The sequence below is a fragment of the Lynx rufus genome, unplaced genomic scaffold, assembly GCF_022079265.1.
Source record: "Lynx rufus isolate CCGP_SWC_20201006 ecotype Redwood Valley unplaced genomic scaffold, mLynRuf1.p SCAF_5, whole genome shotgun sequence".
Lineage (NCBI taxonomy): Eukaryota > Metazoa > Chordata > Mammalia > Carnivora > Felidae > Lynx > Lynx rufus.
The window spans coordinates 51,118,584-51,140,168 of NW_025814867.1; the positions used below are offsets into that span (position 1 = coordinate 51,118,584).

General features: G+C 38.0%; 1 long non-coding RNA gene across 5 annotated transcripts in view; it reads left to right on the top strand.

The window, feature by feature from the left end:
- Positions 1-6,449, top strand: part of LOC124526823 (uncharacterized) — a 34,989-nt gene extending 28,540 nt beyond the window's left edge. For all 5 annotated transcript variants that reach the window (XR_006965748.1, XR_006965749.1, XR_006965750.1 and 2 more), the window contains one exon: positions 6,298-6,449. This is a non-coding gene — a long non-coding RNA (uncharacterized LOC124526823). The remainder of the gene's footprint in view (positions 1-6,297) is intronic.
- The last annotated feature ends 15,136 nt before the right edge of the window (positions 6,450-21,585 follow it).

The following is a 21,585-nucleotide window of genomic DNA, read 5'->3' on the forward strand; positions in this document are numbered from 1 at the left end:
CCCAAAGATTTGGGGCCATTGTATTTTCCTGATCATTTGTATGTATGTATTATTAAATTTCTTTGATTTCTTCTTTGACCCATTTGTTGTTTGATAGAATGTTATTTAATCTCCATGTATTTGTGTTCCAGATTTTTTTCTTGTGGTTGATTTCTGGTTTCATAGTGTTGTAGTCAGAAAAGATGCATGTTATGATTTCAGTCTTTTTGAATTTGTGGCCTAATGTGATCTATTCTGGAGAATGTTCCATGTGTACTTGAAAAACATGTGTATTTTTGCTGTGTCTGAATATATCTATTAAATCCATCTGGTCCAGTTTGTCATTCAAAGCCACTGTTTCCTTGTTGATTTTCTTTCTAGGTGATCTATTGATGTAAGTGGGATGTTAAAATTTCAGTTCACTAGTATTGTTGATTTCTTCTATTATGTTTATTAACTTATTTATGTTATTTGGGTTCTTTCATGTTGGGTGCATAAATGTTTACAATTATTATACCTTATTGTTAAATTGTTCCCTTTATGATTATATAGTGTCCATCTTTATCTCTTGTTACAGTCTGTTTTAAAGTCTGTTTTGTCCAATATATTGTTACCAGCTTTCTTTTCGCTTCTATTTGCATGATAAATGTTTTTCCATCTCTTCCCTCTAAATCTGCATGTGTCTTTAGGTCTCTTGTAGGCAGGATATTGATGGGTTTTACAATTTTATCCAGTTAGGCACCCTATTCTTTTGATTAGGTACTTCAGTCCATTTACATTCAAAGTAATTACTGGTAAGTATGTATTTATTGCCATTTTATTACTTGCTTTATGGTCACTTTTGTAGTTCTTTGTTCCTTTCTTACTCTCTTGTGGTTTGATGGCTTTCTTTAGTGATATGCTTGGATTCCTTTTTGGTTTTTTTTGCATATTTATGTCAGGTTACCATTAGGTTTGTGGTTTGATTTGTGGTTACCATTAGGTTTATATATAATATCCTATGCATATGGCAGTCTATATTGATTGTTGGTAAAGCTTGAACCCGTTCTAAAAGCACTAATATTTTATTTCCCCCACCCCACATTTTAGATATATGGTGTTATACTTTACATCTTTATTTTGTGAATACCTTAACCAATTTTCATACATATATTGATTTTAATATTTTTGAATTTGTGGCCTAATATTCCTGCTATTGTGCTTTAACCTCCACACTGGTTTTATAAGGGATTAATATACTGTTTTTATAATGTTTATATGTACCTATGAAAGTGTTCCCTTTCCTACTTTTATTACTCCTGCTTATGGTCTTTCCTTCCCACTCAGAGAAACCCTTTAACATTTCTTGTAGAAATGGATTAGTGGTCATGAATGTCTTTAACTATTTTTGTCTGGAAAACTACTTCTCTCTCCTTCTATTCTGAATGATAGCCTTGCTGGATAGAGAGTATTATTGGCTGCAGATTTTTCTCCTTTTAGCACTTTGAATATATCGTGCCCAAACTCAGCTGATAGCATTATATGGGATTCCCCTTGTATGTAACTGTTTTCTCTGGCTATTTTTAGAATTCATCACTTTTTTTAAAATGTCATTTTAACTATTCTGTGTCTTGGTGTGGAGCACCTTAGGTTGATTTTGTTGGGGCTCTCTGTGCCTCTTGGATCTGGATTTCTGTTTCCTTCTGCAGATTAGGGAAGTTTTCAGCTATTATTTATTAAATTTTCTGCCCCCTTTTTTCTCTCTTCTTCTGGGATCCCTATAATATGAATGTTATTATACTTGGTGGGGTCACTGTGCTCCCTTAACCTATTCTCATTTTCTAATATTCTTTTTTTCCTCTGTTCCATTTGGTTGCTTTCCATTACTCTGTTCTCCAGGTCACTCATCCATTCTTCTACTTCCTCTGGTCCTTTATTCCATGTAGTGTATTTTTCAGTTATTGAGTTCATCTCTGGTTGGTTCTTCTTAATATTTTCTCTTTGTTGAGGAACTTGCTGAGATCCTCCACTCATTTCTCGAGCCCAGTGAGTACCTTTATGACCATTACTTAGAGTTCTGTATCTGGCGTATTGCTTATTTCCATTTTGTTTAGCTCTCTTGCTGTGTATTTGTCCTGTTCTTTCATTTGAGACCTATTCCTCTCATTTTGTCTAACTTTCTGTGTCTGTGTTAGGAAAGTCAGCTAGGTCTCCTGCTTTTGAAATTGGTGGGCTTATGAACAAGAGGCCCTACAGTGCCCTGCAATGTGAGGTCTATGCAGCAGAAGCTGGCACTTTGGGTTTTCTGCTATGTGTTTTGTGTGCATCCTACTGTTGTGGTTGAGGTGTGTTTGACTTTAGTCTAGTTGTCTGCAATGACTCTTCGCCTGTTAGGGGTAGGGTTTGGTACCTGTGCTGTTTAAGGGCCCAGTCTGAGAGCCACCATGGGTTTGAGTTGGGTCAGTCAAGATGCATGCCCTCAGCTCATTTTCCAGAATTGTGGTTGCACTGAACTACAGGGTACACTCCCAGCATTGTCTCCTGAAAGGCTTTTGTTGGTGGGTGGGACCTACAGTCAGACCAGCTGTCTGCCCCAAGCCCACTGGTTGGCCTGCAAACTAGTGTGTGTGATTATTTTCCACCTTCCCCAGGGCAGGAGTCACTTTGAGTGGTGCTGGCCACTGTCAGTGCTGCTTACAGAATGCCATGCTTGTGGTGCCATTTTGGATGGACTCCTGCCAAGTGGGGTGGGTTGGATGGGATAGTCTGCAGGAGAACACAAGGGTGGGATGCATAACATAAACAAGGTTTGTACTTGTCTGCTTATGGGAAGAGACTAGGAGCCATTTTGGAAGAACTCCTGCCCAGTGTGGCTGGTTGGAGGGGGAGATTCATAAGACAGTGTATCTATGGAACAAAGTAAGCCTACAATCCTCCTATTCTGACATCTTCCCTGGCAGTCTGATTAGGTTACAGAATTTTCAACAGGGAGAGTAGCTGAGTTTGATATCTCATGAAGTTTTTATGAGTAATCTAAATATAATTGTTAAGAGTTAAGTAAATTGTGGGCACTTTGGTGGGTCAGTCAGTTGAGCATGCAACTTTAGCTCAGGTCATGATCTCATGGTTTGAGCCCCACATAGGGCCTGCTGCTGTCAGTACAGAGCCAACTTAGGATCCTCTGTTCCCCTCTCTCTGCCCCTCCCCCACTTGTATGTGCTGTCTCTCAAAAATAAACTTAAAAAAAAAAAAAGAGCAAGTAAGTTGAAGAAAAAAGGTTTGAGCCACTCAGGCACCCTTTACCTATAATCAGTTAAGCATCTGCCTCTTGATCTCCGCTCAGGTCTTGATGTCAGGGTTGTGAGTTAATACCCTGTGCTCTGCTCCGCACTGGATGTGAAGCCTACTTAAAAAAAGAAAACATAAAAGTTTATAGATCAACTATTTAAAATAGTTTCTCCAAGTCTTTTGGTACCCTGAAACCTTTAAGTTTTGCTAAATGAGTTAATGTAGATATCATTGAATTTAACTTATTTCCCAATAAGTAAAGAATAAAACATTAATTAATGACTATAGGTTTATCTATTCTTTTGGCTTTCCTATCACAGAGGAATTAAAACTTGAGTCTCTTAGTAAACAGTGTTTTGTGCTTTTTGAAAGATTGTTATGAATAAGCACATATTTCAAGAAATTTATAAATACCTTCATAGTGCATTTTTAGATTGGCAAATTAAGTAAATGTAATAATTCATAATTGCTTAGTATTTTTCACTATAAAGTTTCTAAGGGTAAAAGACTTTTTTTTAATTTTTATTTTTTTTAATTCACATCCAAGTTAGCATAGAGTTAGCATAGAGTGCAACAATGATTTCAGGAATAGATTCTTTAGTGCCCCTCAACCTCTCCAGCAACCCTCTGTTTGTTCTCCATATTTAAGAGTCTTATGTTTTTGTCCCCCTCCCTGTTTTTATATTATTTTTGCTTCCCTTATGTTCATCTGTTTTGTATCTTAAAGTTCTCATATGAGTGAAGTCCTATGATATTTGTTTCTAATTTCACTTAGCATAATACCGTCTAGTTCCATCCACATAGTTGCAAATGGCAAGATTTCATTCTTTTTGATTGCCAAGTAATACTCTATTGTGTGTGTGTGTCTTCTTTATCCATTCATCCATTGATGGACCTTTGGGCTCTTTCCATACTTTGACTATTGTTGATAGTGCTGCTGTAAACAGTGGTGAATGTGTCCCTTCAAAACAGCATACCTGTATCCCTTGGGTAAATACCTAGTAGTGTAATTGCTGGGTCGTAGGGTAGTTATGTGTTTAATTTTTTGAGGAACCTCCATACTGTTTTCCAGAGTAGCTGCCCAGTTTGCATTCTTACCAGCAGTGCAAGACAGATCCTATTTCTCTGCATCCTCGCCAACATCTGATGTTGTTAACGTTAGCCATTCTGACAGGTGTGAGGTGGTATCTCATGGTGGTTTTGATTTGTATTTCCCTGATGATAAGTGATGTTGAGCATCTTTTTATGTGTTGGTTGGCCATCTGGATGTCTTCTTTGGAGAAGTGTCTATTCATGTCTTTTGCCCATTTCTTCACTGGATTATTTGGTTTTTGGGTGTTGAGTTTGAGAAGTTCTTTGTAGATTTTGGATACTATTTATCTGATATGTCATTTGCAAATATCTTCTCTCATTCTGTCAGTTGCCTTTTAGTTTTTCTGATTGTTTCCTTTGCTGTGCAGAAGCTTTTTATTTTGATGAGGTCCCAATAGTTCATTTTTGCTTTTGTTTCCCTTGCCTCTGGAGACATGTTGAGTAAGAAGTTGCTGTGGCCAAGGTCAAAGAGGTTTTTGCCTGTTTTCTCCTCAAGGATTTTGATGGCTTCCTGTCTTACATTTAGGTCTTTCATCCATTTTGAGTTTATTTTTGTGTATGGTGTAAGAAAGTGGTCCAGGTTCATTCTTCTGCATGTCACTGTCCAGTTTTCCCAGCACCACTTGCTGAAGAGACTGTCTTTATTCCATTGGATATTGTTTCCTGCTTTGTCAAAGATTAGTTGCCCATACGTTTGTGGGTCCATTTCTGGGTTCTCTGTTCTGTTCCATTGATCTGAGTGTCTGTTTTTGTGCCAGTACCATACTGTCTTGATGATTACAGCTTTGTAGTATAGCTTGAAGTCTGGGATTGTGATGCCACCTGCTTTGGTTTTCTTTTTCAAGATTGCTTTCACTATTCCAGGTCTTTTCTGGTTCTGTACAAACTTTAGGATTGTTTGCTGTAGCTCTGTGAAGAATGCTGGTGTTACTTTGACAGGGATTGCATTGAATGTATAGATTGCTTTGGGTAGTGTTGACATTTTAACAATATTCTTCCTATCCAGGAGCATGGAATCTTTTCCCATTTTTTTTGTGTCTCCTTCAATTTCTTTCATAAGCTTTCTATAATTTTCAGTGTATAGATTTTTCACCTCTGGTTAGATTTATTCCTAGGTATTTTATGGTTTTTGGTGCAGTTGTAAATGGGATCGATTCCTTGATTTCTGTTTCTGTTGCTTCATTTTTGGTGTGTAGGAATGCAACTGATTTCTGTGCATTGATTTTATATCCTGCCACTTTGCTGAATTCATGGACCAGTTCTAGCAGTTTTTTTGTGGAATCTTTTGGGTTTTCCATATAGAGTATCATATCATCTGCGAAGAGTGAAAATTTGACCTCCTCCTGGCTGATTTGGATGCCTAAGGGTTAAAGCTTCTAATATGTGATTAGAGCTACTAAAAATAATAGGGAAACATCTCCATATGCAAGAAAATTAGAACATGTGTTTTTCTCCTCCATTTCTTATAGCTTCTTTATCAAAAATTTTTGTCCTCAAGTGAGACTAATGTTTTTTTTCACATTCAGATTTTTTCCTCTTTAAAAAGTCTTAAAAGATTGTGAACAAGGAATCTTTAAAATGATTTTAATGTATGATCATTCTGGCTAAGATTAAAATGATTTATTTGAAAAATGAGTTTTAATATAAAAAGCTGGTACAAATTAAAATTTGTTTTTTGTCTGTTAAAATCATAACAGTAATCTAAGAAAATGTCCTTTTAATTGTAAACAATTTTTTTACTTTGAATGCAATGTACCTAGAAAAATAAAGGTTCCATGTTTTGTCTTCATCAAGTCTTTGATTACTTAGAAAAAAGAGTGTTTATTTGCCTATGAAGTCTTTAACTGCCACTTTAGATAAAATGGATAATTATTGTATGATATGTTACTCTGTTTAATGAAAAGTCTGAACTTTTTTTATTTTTTTTTTTTGACAAAACTCCCAAATTCTAAAATGAAGTCTTCTTGAGTTTGAAACTTCCCAGAGGATCTTTGGAAGATTTCAAGGGTTTGTTCTTCTCATAAAAGAGAGATGTTAAAGGCAGCAACCTCTTTGACCTTGGCTGCAGCAACTTCTTACTTGACATGTCTCTGAAGGCAAGGGAAATAAAAGCAAAAATAAACTATTGAGACATCATCAAGATAAAAAGCTTCTACACAGCAAAAGAAACAAAACTGAAAGGCAACCAGTGGAATGGGAGAAGATATTTGCAAATGACATATTGGATAAAGGGTTAGTATCCAAAATCTATAAAAAACTTACCAAACTCAACATCCAAAAAACAATCCAGTGAAGAAAAAGGCAGAAGACATGAATGGACACTTTTCCAAGACACATGGAAAGATACTCAACAATGCTCATCATCAGAGAAATACAAATAAAAACCACACTGAGATACCACCTCATACTGGTCAGAATACCTAAGATTAACAACTCAGGAAACAACAGATGTTGGCAAGGATGTGGAAAAAGGGGAGCCCTCTTGCACTTTTGATGGCCTGCAAACTGGTGCAGCCACTCTGGTAAACAGTGTGGAAGTTCCTCAAAAAATTAAAATTACAAATACCCTACCATCCAACAATTGCATCATTAGGAATTTATCCAGAGAATACAGGAGTGCTGACCCGAAGGGGCACATGCCCCCTAATGTTGATAGCAGTGCTATCAACAATAGCCAAATTCTGGAAAGAGCCCAAATGTCCATCAACTGATAAATGGATTAAAGAGGTGTGTGTGTATACACAATGGAATTGTATTGCAATGGACTACTACTCAGCCATCAAAAAGAATGAAATCTTGACATTTACAACATGGATGAAACTGGAGGGTATTATTCTAAGCAGAATAATTCAGAGAAAGATATCTTATGATGTCACTCATATGTGGAATTGGAGAAACTTAAATGATCATAGGGGAAGGGTAGGAAAAATAAAAACAGAGAGGCAAACCATAAGAGACTTTTAAATACAGAGAACAGACAGTTGATAGGGGTTGGGTGATGGGCATTGAGGGCACTTGGGATGAGCTCTGTGTGTTGTATGTAACAGATCACTGGATTCTACTCCTGAAGCCAAGACTACACTCTATGTTAGCTAACTTGAGAATAAATAAAGAGATGTTAATTATGTTTATTTGGTATGTTAAATTGCATGGGAATCATTGTCAAGTGATGCTAAACCTTCTTAGATTATATTTCCATAAATATAATTAAGTGTTCTAGAAATTGTGTGAGACTCCTAGAAATTGATTATGTTATCACTTATAATTCTAGTTATTATCTTGAAGTATTGGTTATTTCTGTGATGATTAAATCTCCATGATGATTAAATCTCCTTGTCAATTGCATTGTAACGATGTTTTTTAATTGTTTTTGAGAGAGAGCAGAGGGGCAGAGAGAAAGTGAGAGACAGAGAATCCCAAGCAGGCTCTGCACTGACAGTGCAGAGCTCAAATGAGGGCTCAAAGTCACAAACCGTGAAATCATGACCTGAGCTGAAATCAAGAGTCGGATGCCTGACCCACTGAGCCACCCCGTGCCCCTGCATTGTAATGAATTCTAATCAAATCATTAGCCATTACCATTTTTAAGTCATTTGCAGTTATTGTTTTACATTGATGCTTTTGCAAAAGTGCTTCATCTTCAAGGAGATTCAGGAAAAAGACTGATAAATACCTAGAATATCGGTCTCTTATAACTTAAGATCATACCGTTGAACTGAGTAAGAATTTACACAGCTCTGTTGGAGAAACTGATGGCTTCACAAAAGTAACAGAAGGTCAAGATGAAGGGAAATTAATTACAGGGGTGCCTGGGTGCTTCAGTTGGTTAAGCACTGACTCTTGGTTTCAGCTCAGGTCATGATCTCATGGAGCCCTGCATCTGTCAGTGCAGAGCCTGCTTGAGATTCTCTCCCTCTCTCTCTCAAATAAAACAAAAAGAGAAATTAATTACGAATGGGAGTGAATAAACTGAAAATTTTTAGGACTTTTATTTTTTGAAATACTGCTTTGTAAAAAAAAATGTAAGTTTGAGAGAGAATGCAAGTGGGGTAGGAACAGAGAAAGAGGAAAGAGAGAATCCCAAGCAGATTCCCCACTGTCAGTGCAGGCCTGATGTGAGGCTTGAACTCATAAACTTTGAGATCATGACCTGAGCCGAAACAAAGAGATGGACCCTTAACTGACGGAGCCACTCAGATGCCCCAAAATACTCGTTTTTTCATCTTTTTTTCCCAGATATAGGAAAACCTTTCCTCAGCAATTTGGTAATTTATACCTTTGTAAGCTCTGCCTGCCTGATCACCCCAGAATTTGGAAACTCTCAGTGAGTATTCTTGTATACTTATTGAACATATACAAATATATTGCCATAAGAATCTGTCTTCCTTATAACAGGACAGTTGGGAACACTGGTTTTATTACTAAGGTTTTGACTGGAATGTCATATTTAAGAGAGATCTGCATAGGCTCAGATATAACTAGACAGCTTTAAGCAACTAATACTGACTTTATGGAGCCAATAAAGTACCTTGGAAATAGTGTGATACTTGCTTGCAGGTTTTCAGCATTCTTACCAGGTAAGTAAAGAGGGCCACTTCCAGGCAGGTGCAGGAACCTCAGGATATTTTGGGGACCCTGTTAAAAAAGGAAGTAACCTAAATCCATAGGTATTGCAGGCAAAGCATTATGGCAAGTATTTTGCTTTATTTCTTAGCCTCAAGACGCTGTTAAAAATTCAACCTGAGATGTTTTATGAAAAGTTCCACCAAAGCAGATGTAAAGGATCCTATATGATCAATCATGACTCTCACTTCACTTATATATAATCAAGCTAAGTTCATTGAAACTAGCCTTATTTGCAAACAAATTAGTCTTAATGGTTATAATTGATAGAAATGGGGGTAATTGTAGAGAGAAAAATTGTTTTGACTGAAACTATGAACTTTTAGATATTAGATTCTAGTTCTATTAATTGACTTTGTTCTACCTGTAAACTAGACTAGATCCTTAATTTTAGTATCTCAAATCTGGTTACATCTTTCCAAAGTAACATTTCTGATTATCTCCCATTCTTTTGAAACATTGCAAGTGAATATAAATGACTTGGATGGGACCAGAGAAACCACCAGAACAGCTTATGTATGGATAATCTTTTACTGGTTGTTGTGTGGCCAAAGATCACCACACACATTTAACCTGCAAACCAGAAAGATCATTTGATTGTGACTTGCTGCCTTCACTCCATCTAAGATGCTTTGAAATTGGGATCTAGACATCTTCTCAACTGGCTACCCTCAGAACTAAGAAACCGTTTTACAATTCAGTCTCCCCAAACTGAGGCAGCACTCTGGGATATAGGCAGTATCATAAGCAGTATCACCACTGGATCTAGACTTTATGACATGGTGATATGTCACCAATATCACCGTGACATCCAGACCTTATGTGACATGTTCTTTGCTATTGTAATTGAGGAGGAGAGCCAACCCATGGTTGCATTTATGTGGCAAGGCAGGCGGTATCAGTTTGCTAGGCTACCACAAGGATACCTTAGCAGTCCAGTAATAGCCCATAACATTCTAACACAAGACATCCAGGCCTTTGATGAAAACACACACAAAAACCCAGTATTTCCTATATATTGATGACATCCTTATTTATGGCGGTAACTAGGAAAAACACATTAGGGTCAAAATAGAATTAATTTAATTCCTTACACTCAGAAAATGGAAAATTGACCCAATTGAGGTCCACACACTACAGTAAAAGTGCTAGGCAAAATTTAGTCCTCTGGAGGCATAAAAAAACCCACACCCAGTCATAAACAATAGCAATTGTGTATTGACTCCTACCACAAAAGAAGAAGCTCAGAAACTGATAGGACTGTTTGGATATTTGGTATAGCACATACCACTTCTGGTGATAATATTAAAACACATTCATGAAATAAATAGGATGAGTAGAGACTTTAGATGGCTAGAGACTCAAGACAGCCTATATTTGAAAAATGCTGTCAGAATGTTTAACACATTGGCATCATCTAATGAGGACTTTAAATACAAATTAGAGTGCCTGTACTCAGGAGAGTTTGCAGCAGCATCACTGTGGACCGAAACACCACAGAACTCCAAGTTTTACCCAACTGGGCTTTACACTAAGGAGTTCCCATTGTCTGAGAACATACACCAACCAATTGAAAGTCTCACCTAAACATTCTACAAGGCCCTAGAAAATACACACTAAGAAAATAAACCAATTACATTTAAACTCCAAAAAACCCTTCTGTAGTAGATAAAGCAGACCTCTACAAAGAGATGGGAAGTACTCTTGACTATAAAGCTATAAAATAACAATGGTACATATCTGAGTGGGGCCACAGATTAAAAGTTGACCTGCATTAACTAAAAAATATCTCAGCAATGCCAATAGTGGACTTGCTGGATTTTGAGGAGTAAGCTCAAGTGGTTAGGTAATAGGGACCACATCAGTCAATGGTGCATGCTTTTATTTACTTTATATATATGTATATGTATATATATATATATATAGTAAATTTATATACATATATAAATTTATATGTGTGTGTGTGTGTGTGTAGAGGGGGGTGGAATATAAATGTGCATGAGTGGAGGAGAGGGGAAGAAGGAGAGACAGAGAATCTCAAGCAGGCTCCATGCTCCACATGGAGTCCAATGCAGAACTCAATCCCATGGCCCTGGGATCATGGCCTTAGCTGAAAATCAAGAGTTGGACACTCAACCGAGCCAGCCAAGTGTCCCAACAGTGCATGATTTTAGATGGATCAGCTTTCTTGCCATCATCCAGAATATCCTGGCAGTCAATGTGTAGAGGAATGACTAATAATGGACAAACCAGGATAGAATCAGGCTTGGGAGAATCAGCACAACGTCAATTTACGGCTAAACTAACAGCTATAAAATTGGCAATTGAACAGTCTGTTAAGGAAAGTCAGAATGAGGTATGTAATTTTTGGATCCAAGGATGGTAGGTAAATGAATAGCTAGCTCTCGGGTCAGGTCATGGCAGGACCTGGGAAATAGGATGTAAGAGCATATGGGGTAATGGCATATGGCAGAAAATAGCACTGGATGACACCTCTATATTGGTTACACACATCTCTGCACATCAGAAGGACAACTATGAAGTTACCAAATTTAATAACCAAGTAAACAAACTCACTAGGAAAACTAAAGAGGTAAAGATTCCTAAATTTATGAAAAAAAACAATGATTCATGTATAAGGATGAAATCATTCAAAACATAATCATACATAAATAAGGACAATGGAACATAAAATGTGGACACACACATATGCCAATGGATAGGATCATTGTATGGGCACATCACCAAACAGGTCATAGTGGCAAACATGGCACTAGAACATCGTTGGAGAAAAGAAACATGTATATATCCACAAAATACCTTTAATTTAAAATTATGGGATGTAATTGCCACAATTTTGAAGCTTAGAGGATTCATTCATTGATTCTTCATTAATGAATCATCCAGATACATTCAAAGACAACAAACCCTTCCAAATTGTACAAAGTGATTACATGGAATGCTAGCCTATATTGGAGAATAAATTATGTGTATCAACAATTTTATACACATCAATTACTCTATCCTTGTGGAAGAAATAATAAAAAATCCACCATCTGAGCCTTAGAAATCTGGATTCCCTGCTCTGGTAATTCAACCATCATAAAATCAGATTAGGGCACCTACTTCACATAAAAGCTAATCAAGAATGGGCTAAGGAACAAGGCATAATATGAAACTTCCTCTTATTCTACAACCCAACTGTCTCTGGATCAATTGAAAGGTATCATGGCTTAAGCAAAAGCTTAGGTTGCTTACTAACAATCTAGATATGAAATCTTGGACTAAAATGATCTGGAAGGTGGCAATCGCTACACCATAGATATAGAAAGGATGAAAAAATTCCTATTAGTATCGCAGGCAGCTACAGAGATAGGAATTAGCATTAATACCACCCCAGAATCTAAAATAGGAAAAGTATTAACTAAAAAACATAAGAATATGGGGAAAATCATAGCACCTGCCATAATAAAACTCTACTTAGTGACCAAAGGAAAAGGTATATTACAACAAATTAAAGACCATAATATGATGCATCTGTAAAAATTTCAGGCATATATAACATCTTTTATCAACATTGAATGCCTAATATTAGCTAGTATAATGTAGGATGATAATACTTGGGACAATGTCAATAATTGTCATAACAACTAGTGTTTCCCTTGAGTGGCAAGAACAAGAAAGAATTACAAATTCATGGGACACTGTATTTTGCAGGCATGACTCTGCTTTGCATCTTCAACTCTATTATTAAGTAGGTCAGTGCAGCATGCTGCTTATTGGCCATACTCTTCTATTGCTTACTTTGGAAAGCATACTCAGTAAAGCTACAGATATTCCTCTGTAAAATCAGTTGTGCCAGTGTTCCAAAATGGACTACCTTCTGCTCCAAATTTAATTTGAGTCTGTGACATCCTCTTCTTCCGCCATGGGTTGCCATTTTGGTCACCTTATAGCAACTGATGACTTAACTGCATTACAGGCATCACCAAGCTCAACCTCTCCACTTCTCCCTTCACTGTCAGCACCATCTACTCAGAAAACTTTAGTCAATGGAGAAACCAAATGGTTAGAGAAGCTGTTGAAGCAGTTGAAACTTGCCCTTCAATCTCCACATGAATTCCCAAGGATCTGAATGACACTAGGATGGAGTGTTGTGTATTGGTTTCAAAAGCACTAGTATATGAGAAAGACAAAGTTGTTTTTAGAAGTTGTCTTGATATCACAATAAAGTAAGCCCTATCAGGATGTATTCATCTCATCTGTTTTTACTCACAAGAATTAGCACAACTTCTGAGGGTCCCTGCTGGGAGCTTATCCATAAAAAACATATGAAGAAGTACCATGGCAAGGGGAAATTTAGACTAAATACTGTTTGTGGGGAGTATCCAAGAGTGTTTCATCTGAGCAAGGCTGTAGTTTCTAATGTAAATAACCAGTCCCAACACTCTGCATCTACCTTGATAGCACCCTATATCCTACCCCAGCATTCTCCTATAGACCAACTCCACCCAAGCCCCTCACTTTGGCAGGCATCCCTCCAAAGCAGCTCCTGCCAAGCCACACTTGGAAGGTATATCTGGCTGGGACCAGTGCCAGTCTAAAGTAATTTCTTCCCTGAGGCAGAAACTAGCATACTTTAGTTCCAACAGCTGGGCCTCTTTGTTGGCTGTGAAGGGATGAAACCCTGCCCATTAGTACACCTGTAGCTATTGTAGAGGCTAATTACAGACAGCTAGGCTGAGTGCCAGGGCCACCAGACAGATCCTGTAGTGGATTCAGTCAGGCTTCTTATCAGCACAGGGAACAAACCTTGCCTATTGTGCTCCCAGCATGTGATTTTGGTCATTGCAACTATCTGGACTGAAGACCAACCCCATCCACTAGCAGACCCACAGGAATCACACAGCACAGCCACAACAAGATGATGCATGCCATTCACACAGGAGACACTCCTAGGATGCCTGATTCTTATGACCAAGGGGGATTGCACTACTGGGCACCACAAGAGTTCTACACAAGGTCACTCTAAGACCAAGAGATGTACCTAATCTACCTAATACATAGAAACAAAGTTAGAAAAAATTAGAGAACAGGTTATTTTCCAAATGAATGAATAAGACAGAAATCACAGAAAAAGATTGAAAGGAAATGGAGATAAGTAATATGTCTGATAAAGAGATCAGAGTCATGGTCATAAAGATACTGGACTTGAGAAAAGAGTGGATGAACTCTGAGAACTTCAACTAAGAGATAATATTTTTAAAAGGATCATTTAGAGCTCAAGAATAAATGAAATAAAATTTAACTAGAGGGAATCTACCACAAATTAGAAGACTCAGAAGAGGAAGAAGGGCCAACATTGTGGAGAAGTAGGGGGATCCAAGGTTCCATTCTCTCAAACAAAGCAGTGTTGAAGCCAAAGGACTTTGAACCCCAAGAGTCCAGGAGGCAAAGAGTTGCTTCCAGGGACCCACCAGGACAATCTGACAGGCCATAGGTGCATGATTGCCAACTGGGAGAGAGAAAACAAACAGAGGGGAGGGATCCCCTTCTGTGGAGAGACAAAGGGAAGAGAAAGAGAGGCTGGGGAAGCATAGGACTGTATTTGGACGAGAGAAAAACCTTGGACAGGGACAGAGAAAGATCCAGCCTCTAACTGAGAGACTTTCTCCTGACTTTCTCCTGCCAGCATCACGCACCTGGGGAGGAGGGGGACCAGCCCTGGGCTCAGCAGCTAGGTCAGGGGTGCAGTCTGCAGTAGGAGAAAGCAATCCCCTCCCTGGAGTGCTGTGGGAAGAAGGTATAACCGTTCAAAGGACAAAGCCTGCCTGCATCCGCCAGCCAGAGACCACATATCTAGCAGCACAGACTGGTGCTTCCCCAGTACTGGGGGCCCATGGAGCAAGAGTTTGAATCCCAGCCAAGCACTAGGGCATAGGAGTTTTAGCAAAACAACCACCTCATTTGTGCCCTCAGCACAGTGAGGACAGCTCAAACAGAGTGGTTTGGTACACCTGGTCTGTGGAGGAGACACTGGGTTGTCGCCATTTTTCTCCCCACCACCACCAAGGAGGGACCCTCAGGGATGAGACAGCAGGGCCCACAGTAGAGAGGATCCACCTACATCAAACCACACTCCTCCGCACCTGATAACTTCCTATCTACTGGAGCAGGATTGACCCTGAGGAACCAGATGGCCCCTCCTCCAGACCTGCACTCCTGCATTGCCTGGTTTAGTTCTTGGACAGTTCTTATTATATAGACGCGTTCTTCCTTCCTTTTCTTCTTCTCATCTCTTTCCTCCTTTAGTCTGGTTACTCTGGTTGTTGGTTTGTTTAAGCATACATATTTAATCCATTCTCGATACATGTTCTACAACTCCTTCTTTATTTTCCTTTCTCTCTCTCTGGATTAAGCCATATGGTTTCTCTGGTCAATTTTTATTTTTTCTTTTTCCCCGCCCCTGTCATTTCTCTCTTTGTATAGGATAAGGCCTCTTCCACCAGCACTGCCTCCACCCTGTTGTTTACTTGTGGCTGGTGTTTCTGGTGTGTGTGTGTGTGTGTGTGTGTGTGTGTGTGTGTGTTTTCTGTTTGTTTTTTTGTTTTCCTTTCCAGGGCTACTTCAGTGAACAAATCAAAGCACATCTGGTGGAGGGTCCAAAACATCACTATGAGTGGGGAGATAAAGTAACCAAAGTCACAACAACAGAGAGTAAGTAACACTCTCCAAAAAATACCTCCTGAAGGGCCAGGCCCTGGACAGTGTATGACCCCTCTTTAATATAGTAGTGCTTACAGGTGCAGGGCACATAACAAGCTTTTAAAACATATGAGGGACAGAAAACTAGCCAAGATGATGAAAAGGAAGAATTCTCCTCAAAAAAGATTCCAGGAAAAAATTACAGCTAAAGAATTGCTCAAAACAGATATAAAAAATATAACTTAACAAGAATTTAGAATAATAGTCATAAGATTAATTGCTGGGCTTGAAAAAAAAAAAGCATAGAAGACAGCAGAGAATCTATTGCTGCAAAGATCAAGGAACTAAAAAATATTAACGATGAATTTAAAAATGCTGTAAATGAGGTGTAAAATAAACCAAGTGGTCACAGCGAGGATTGAAGAGGCAGTAGGGACAATAGGTGAAATAGAAGATAAAATTATAGAAAAAGATGAAGTTGAGAAAAAGAGAAAAAAATTCTGGATCATGAGGGGAGAATTAGAGAACTAAGTGAATGAAATGGAACAATATCTGTATCATAGGAGTTCCAGAAGAAGAAGAGAGAGAAAGGGGCTGAAGGTGTACGTAAACAAATGATACTTGAACAAATGTACTTGAACTTTCCCAGTCTGGGGAAGGAAACAGACATTGAAATCCAGGAGGCACAGAGAACTCCCTTCAAACATAACTTGAATCAATCTTCTGCACTACATATCATAGTGAAATTGGCAAGAGAGAATTCTGAATGCAGCTAGGGATGAACGGGCCTTAACCTACAAAGGTAGGCACATAAGGGTAGTAGCAGACCTATCTACTGAAATTTGGCAGGCCAGAAAGGAGTGGCAGGAAATTTTCAATGTGATGAACAGGAAAAATATGCAGCCAAGAATCCTTTATCCAGCAAGCCTGTCATTCAGAATAGGAGAGAGAAAAGTTTTCCCGAACAAAAACTGAAGGAATTCATCACCCCTAAACCAGCCCTACAAGAGATCCTAAGGGGGACTCTGTGAGTGAAATGTTGCAAGGACCACAAAGTACCAGAGACATCACTACAAGCATGAAACCTACACATAACACAATGACTCTAAACCCATATCTTTCAATAATAATACTGAATGTAAATGGACTAAATGTTCCAGTCAAAGACATAGGGTATCAGAATGGATTAAAAAACAAAACAAAACAAAACAAAACAAGACTCATCTATTTGCTGTCTACATCTATTTGCTATCTACCCATTTTAGACCTGAGGACACCTTCAGATTGAAAGTAAGGGGACGGAGAACCATCTATTATGCTACTGGAACTCAAAAGAAAGCTGGAGTAGCCATACTTATATCAGACAAATTAGATTTTAAACTAAAGGCTGTAATAAGAGATGAAGAAGGGCATTATATCATAATTACGGAATCTATCCATCAAGAAGAGCTAGCAATTATAAACGTCTATGCACCAAATTCGGAAGCACCCAAATATATAAAACAATCACAAACATAAGCAATCTTATTGGTAAGAATGTGGTAATTGCAGGTGACTTTAATACTTCACTTATAGCAATGGACAGATCATCTAGACCAATCTAGATCATCTAGAAAACCAATAAAGAGGGGCGCCTGGGTGGCGCAGTCGGTTAAGCGTCCGACTTCAGCCAGGTCACGATCTCGCAGTCCGTGAGTTCGAGCCCCGCGTCGGGCTCTGGGCTGATGGCTCAGAGCCTGGAGCCTGTTTCCGATTCTGTGTCTCCCTCTCTCTCTGCCCCTCCCCCGTTCATGCTCTGTCTCTCTCTGTCCCAAAAATAAATAAACGTTGAAAAAAAAAAAAAAAAAAAAAAAGAAAACCAATAAAGAAACAATGGTCCTGAGTGATACCCTGGGCCAGGTGGACTTGACAGATACATTTAGAACTTTTCATCCTAAAGCAGCAGAATATACATTCTTCTCAAGTGCACATGTAACATTCTCCAAGATACATCACATACTGGGTAACAAAACAGCCCTCAATCAATATAAAAGAATTGAGATCATACTATGCACACTTTCAGATCACAATGCTATGAAACTTGAAATAACCACAGGAAAAAGTTTGGAAAATCTCCAAATGCATGGAGGTTAAAGAACATCCTACTAAAGAACGAATGGGTCAACCAGGCAATTAAAGAAGAAATTTAAAGATAAATGGAAAAAAATGAAAATGAAAACACAACAATCCAAACCCTTTAGGATGCAGCAAAGGCAGTCCTAAGAGAAAAATACATTGCAATCCAGGCCTGTCTCAAGAAACAAGAAAAAAAATCCCAAATTCAAAATCTAACAGTACACCTAAAGGAACTAGAAGCAGAACAGCAAAGACACCCCGAACCCAGCAGAAGAAGAGAAATAATAAAGATCAGAGCAGAAACAAACAATATAGAATCAAAAAAAAAAAAACCAGATAAATGAAACTAAGAGTTGTTTCTTCTTAAAATAAACAAAATTGATAAACTTCTAGCCAGACTTCTCAAAAGACAACCAATCCCTCAGAAGTACAAGAAATTATCAGATTACTATGAAAAATCATATGCCAACAAACTGGACAACCTGGAAGAAATGGACAAATTCCTAAACACCCACACACCACCAAAACTCAAACAGGAAGAAATATAAAATTTGAATAGACCCATAACTAGTGAAGACATTGAATCAGTTATCAAAAATCTCCCAACAAGTAAGAGTCCTGGACCAGACGACTTCCTGAGGAATTTTACCAGACATTTAAAACAGAGTTAATACCTATCCTTCTCAAGCTGTTCCAAAAAAAATAGAAATGGAAGGAAAACTTCTGGGCTCATTCTATGAAGGCAGCATTACCTTGATTCCCAAACCAGACAGAGACCCCACAAATAAGGAGAACTACAGGCCAATATCCCTGATGAACATGGATGCAAAAATTCTCAACAATATACAAGCAAATTGAATTCAACAGTATATAAAAAGGATTATTCACATGATCAAGTGGGATTCATTCCTGGGCTGCAGGGCTGGTTAAATATTTGCAAATCAATGTGATACATCACATTAATAAAAGAAAGGATCAGAACCATATGATCTTGTCAATCGATGCAGAAAAAGCATTTGGCAAAATGCAACATCCTTTCTTAATAAAAACCCTTAAGAAAGTCAGGATAGAAGGAACATACTTAAATATCATAAAAGCCATATATGAAAAGCCCACAGCTAATATCATCCTTAATGGGGAAATACTGAGAGCTTTCCCCCTGAGATCAGGAACACGACAGGGATGTCCACTCTCACCGCTGTTGTTTAACATAGTGTTAGAAGTCCTAGCATCAGCAATCAGACAACAAAATGAAATAAAAGGCATCAAAATTGGCAAAAAAGAAGTCAAATTTACTTTTTACAGACAATAGGATACTCTACATGTAAAATCTGAAAGACTACACCAAAAGACTGCTAGAACTGATACATGAATTCAGCAAAGTCTCAGAGTATAAAATCAATATACAGAAGTCAGTTGCATTTCTAGACACCAATAATGAAGCAACAGAAAGAGAAATAAACTTATCCCACTTACAACTGCACCAAGAACCATAAAATACCTAGGAATAAATCTAACCAAAGATGTAAAAGATCTGTATGCTGAAAACTATAGAAAGCTTATGAAGGAAATTGAAGACACAAAGAAATGGAAAGACATTCCATGCTCATGGATTGGAAGAATAACTATTATTGAAATGTCAATACTACCCAAAGCAATCTACACATTCAAAGCAATTCCAATCAAAATTGCACCAGCATTCTTCTTAAAGCTAGAACAAACAATCATAAAATTTGTGTGGAACCACAAAAGACCCTGAATAGCCAAAGTAATATTGAAGAAGAAAACCAAAGTGGGAGGCATTACAATACCAGACTTTAGTCTCTACTACAAAGCTGTAATCATCAAGACAGTATGGCACAAAACAGACACATAGACCAATGGAATAGAATAGAGAACACAGAATTGACCCACGAATGTATGGCCAACTAATCTTTGACAAAGCAGGAAAGAATAGCCAATGGAATAAAGTCATTCTCTTCAGCAGATGGTGCTGGGAAAACTGGACAGTGACATGTAGAAGATTCAACCTGGACCACTTTCTTACATCATACACAAAAATAAACTCAAAATGGATTAAAGACCTAAATGTGAGACAGGAAACCATCAAAACTCTAGAGGAAAAAGCAGACAACAACCTCTTTGACCTCAGTTGCAGCAATTTCTTGCTTGGACACATCTCCAAAGGCAAGGGAATTAAAAGAAAAAATGAACTATTGGGACCTCATCAAGATAAAAAAGTTTCTGCTCTGCAAAGGGCTAGTATCCAAGATCTATAAAGAACTCACCAAACTCCACACCCAAAAAACAAATTATCTGGTGAAGTAATGGGAAGAAGACATGAATAGACACATTTCCAAAGAAGACATCCAGATGGCCCTTGGAAAGATGGGCATGAAAAGATGCTCAACATTACTCATTATCAGGGAAATACAAATCAAAGCCACACTGAGATATCACCTCACACTGGTCAGAGTGGCTAACATTAACAACTCAGGAAACTATAGATGCTGGCTAGGATGTGGAGAAGCGGGAACTCTCTTACACTGCTGGTAGGAATGCAAACTGGCACAGCCACTCTGGAAAACAATGTGGAGGTTCCTCAAAAAATTAAAAAGAGAACTACCTTGTGACCCAGCAATAGCACTGCTAGGAATTTACCCAAGGGATACAGGCGTGCTGATGCATAGGGGCATATGTACCCCAAAGTTTATAGCAGCGCTTTCAACAATAGCCAAATTGTGGAAAGAGCCTAAATGTCCATCAACTGAATAACGGATAAAGAAGATGTGGTTTATATACACAATGGAATACTACTTGACAATGAGAAAGAATGAAATCATGCCATTTGCAGCAATGTGGATGGAACTGGAAGGTATTATGCTGAGTGAAATAAATCATTCAGAGAAGAACAGATATCATATGTTTTCACTCATGTGGATATTGAGAAACTTAACAGAAGTCCATGGGGGAAGAAAAGGGGAAAAACTAGTTACAAACAGAGAGTGAGAGAGGCAAACCACAAGAGACTCTTAATATAGAGAACAAACTGAGGGTGGATGGGCATGGGAGAGGGGAAAATGGGTGATTGGTATTGAGGGGGGGCGCTTATTGGTATGAGCACTGGGTGTTATGTAAGGCAATTTGACAATAAATTATATTTGAAAAATAAAAAAAAAGTCTAAAAAATATGAAGAATGGATCATTAATCTGGAAGACCAGGTAACGGAAACAATCAAGCTGAACAATAAAGAAAAATTATAATATATGAAACTAGATTGAAGGACCTTTGTGACATCATCAAGCATAATACTCATAGGGATCCCAGAAAGAGAAAAGTGGGCACAAAACTTATTTGAAGAAATAATAACTGAAAATTTTCCTAATCTGGGGAAGGAAACAGACATTCAGATCCAGGAAGCAGAGAGATCTCCAAACAATAAACCTAAGGAGGTCTGCAGCAAGACACATAAAATGGCAAAGATTAATGATAGAGAATCTTAAAAGCAGCAAGAGAAAAAACTAACAGTAACATATAAGTGAAACCCCATAAAGCTATTTTTCAGCAGAAAATTCGTAGGACAGAAAGTGCTGAAAGAAAAAAAAAAGACTTACAACCAAGAATACTCTATCCAGCAATGTTATCATTCAGAATTGAGGGAGAGATAAGGCATTTCTCATACAAACAAAAGTTAAAGGAGTTCATCACCACTAAATCAGCCTTACAAGAAATGTTAAAGGGAATTCTTTAAGTGGAAAGAAAATGCTATAACTAGAAGAATGAGAATTATGAAAGGAAAAAAA